Source organism: Ctenocephalides felis, unplaced genomic scaffold, assembly GCF_003426905.1.
Source record: "Ctenocephalides felis isolate EL2017-DRISC unplaced genomic scaffold, ASM342690v1 CF-g0.4_SCAFFOLD_03570, whole genome shotgun sequence".
NCBI lineage: Eukaryota > Metazoa > Arthropoda > Insecta > Siphonaptera > Pulicidae > Ctenocephalides > Ctenocephalides felis.
In genome coordinates, this window is record NW_020539724.1 from 27,568,831 (window position 1) to 27,571,794 (window position 2,964).

Consider the following 2,964-nt stretch of genomic DNA (forward strand, 5'->3'; position numbering starts at 1 on the left):
ATATTAAAAACTTAAAAACTAAGAAGTAAAAAGTGCAGGAGTATTGATGATGTAATGACAAATTTAGAAGGAATGACAAGTAATGCAATAATTTAAAAGGATAAAAAGAACAGCACATTTTTAAAAAAGAATGAATACTTTCCAAATAAAATAATCCTAAAAACAAAACATATATATATTGATATCCAAATTGAGATAAAACTAAATTCCTAGGATTAAAATTCATTTACGAGACATTCTTGTTTATCTCTCCATTTAATAGTTATTTGGCTATCTAATCAATCATTAATAAAGTTATATTTGACGAAATCTTTGAATAGTTTCTGTATAAGGGTTTTTTTAAACGTAAGTAACCAAAACCCTGAACTACTTTTAATTTATACCAATTGTAGCTCAAATCTATCTATCGTTTTAATCCAGTTTTTATTGCAAGGAGGTCTAGTTAAAACTATAACTAAACCCTTGCGCTTTATAAACTGCCTGGTCTTTGAGTATGCTCTTTTAATTGAGACATTATCAAAATTCTTGCCCTTACATTTTAAGTTTCCGGAATATTTGAAAACTTCTCAGAACATTGTATACTCTGTTGGAATTTATCCTTTAAATTATTGCATTGCATTTTAATCCCGAAACAAAATTTGATGTATCATACATCTTCTGGGTATTAAGGCACTCCTACGCCTTATCATTGCATTCTGCGGCAATTTGCAGCTACCATCAAGGACTTCTATTGAATATATTGTTATATCATATTAATTGAAGATATTGTAATTATCATATTAAATATTTTTGCTGCAATTAGTATGAAAAAATACCTTTTCGGAAAACTGGTGTCAGAATAGGTGACTTTTAACCTGCACTTCACAATCTTAGAGGTGCTGCAAAAATCTTTTTCAAGGTGTTTAGGCTTCCATCTCCTAAGAACATAAAATTCATTTATTAATATTTTTTTTGCAAATGTTATTGAAGTATTTAGAGTTATAATTACTTGTCCTTGTCCTTAGAGTTGCAGATTGTTCTTCTGGTTCTGTATCAGAGCATTCTCCAGTGACTTGAAAACTATTTTGTTATTGCCGTAAAGGAGACACTTCTATTTGGTTTCGATTTCAAATTATCGTTGATTTGTGCCACAAACCGAAGAGTTAGGTCATCCATTAAAAGATTATTCGCCCTCTGCATCCAAATTGAAAGCATCTTTTTACACACAAATATATATAATATATATTTACACACACATATATATATATATATATATATATATAACATTTTAATAGTATTGTGATGATACATATTCATTATATGCATAATACATCATTATATACATACCTGATAATTAGATGCCGGAAAGACATGCATTTTTTTATTATATTTGGGGTTATAACAATTTGGCACATAACACTTTATCATTTAAACTTAATAATAAATGAAAAAAGTATTCACCAAAACATAATTATATATAAACAATCACAGAAAATCTCAACTACAATACGCGATGACAACTTGACAACTTATAGAAGATGGCCGATCAAATCAATGTAGATCAACAAGCCAGCTGCTAGATCAATGAAATTGGAAATCGTAGCGCCATCCTTGGAACTATTCAAATACCAATCCATTTCAAAACACGGTAGTCTTCATTTGTTCGGAGATTACCGGCCATGGTGTGACACTAAATTTATATATATTGACCCTTTCGATTCGGATGCCGCTCCGGCGGCATAGTCATTTTACCGTTGCGCTCTGATGCCGCCACTCCGGCGGCAAATCGTGTCGTCGCAAACTAAACTTACAGCATTTAATTTGTTTTCCTTTTTTTTAAATTAATTTACTATTACATTCATTTATTGATTGATTTATTAATTTTATAAATAAATATATAACAAAATTAATTTATTAGCTCATGATCCTCATAATTCTAATAAAGATCTGTGAAGAAATGATTTTTTAAACAATATAGCATGGTTTTGAGTGCAATTTTTTTTAATTTTCAAAATTTTCTATTTTATTATCATAATAACTATATTTGAAAGCAATACAACCACATTTTGACAAAATTTGATACAAAAAAAATTCCGATTTGAGAGATATGTATAGCACTATAATATTCCGAGCGCAGCGTACCGACTAGCAGTCCGACTACCGAGTGGAAAGTATTAAGATATATACATATATATACGTATATATATATATATATATATATATATATATATATATATATCATAGACCTTATACTACAATATAAGGCTTTAGTTGCTAGAACAAGGGTTTAGTTAAAGTTTTGGTTTTCCACTCTGGTAAACAAAAACTTTAACTCAACCGTTGCTTTTTATGACCTGCATTGACTTCAAAACTAGTTTGGCTTTACGCCTAAATATAGTCTCAACCGATTTATTAGAAACTACACATCGAAATTGTTTAACATTCAATGACAATTTAGATAATCTATTGACACTATCAAATCAGTAGTCCATGAACACCAAAAATTCTCTAGTACCATATGAAGTAACACTTCCACCTTCTACTTGGTAACCCGAGTTCTGAAGTCCTTGTGCTACCCGTTGATAAAATACTTGCGCTACAAAACTGACGTTGATACGTTTCATTTTTGTTTGATCAACGTGGTATTTATTCAATGTAGGACAACGACAAAATAAGCTTAAAGTAGAATTATAATTATAATATTCCATGATGCCCTTTCAAGATGCTTCATAAACGCCCCCATTAACTAATGCGGAGTATCATATAAAGGAACAATCTCATGGCCATCTATTTAAAAAAAAAAACGTTTATTTTTGTGATTTTTTTTTGTTTTATAATACTCTTCTGTATATTTTAAAAGCATATTAACTGTTTTACAATTTGCTGCATATTGGTCGCAAGCTGTGGCAATAACATAATAAAATAAAATGAAAAATAAAAATAACGTTTAAACCGATACTAAATGACTTTTTTGCCACTTGAATA

At 29.5% G+C, this 2,964-nt stretch overlaps 1 long non-coding RNA gene across 1 annotated transcript; it reads right to left on the reverse strand.

Annotated features, from left to right (window-relative positions):
* Positions 1-691: 691 nt before the first annotated feature.
* LOC113383321 lies at positions 692-1,436 on the reverse strand. Its single transcript, XR_003367743.1, has 3 exons — positions 1,327-1,436; positions 989-1,173; positions 692-917 (listed from the first exon to the last, which is right to left on the reverse strand). It is a non-coding gene; the product is annotated as an uncharacterized LOC113383321 (long non-coding RNA).
* Between the last annotated feature and the right edge of the window lie 1,528 nt (positions 1,437-2,964).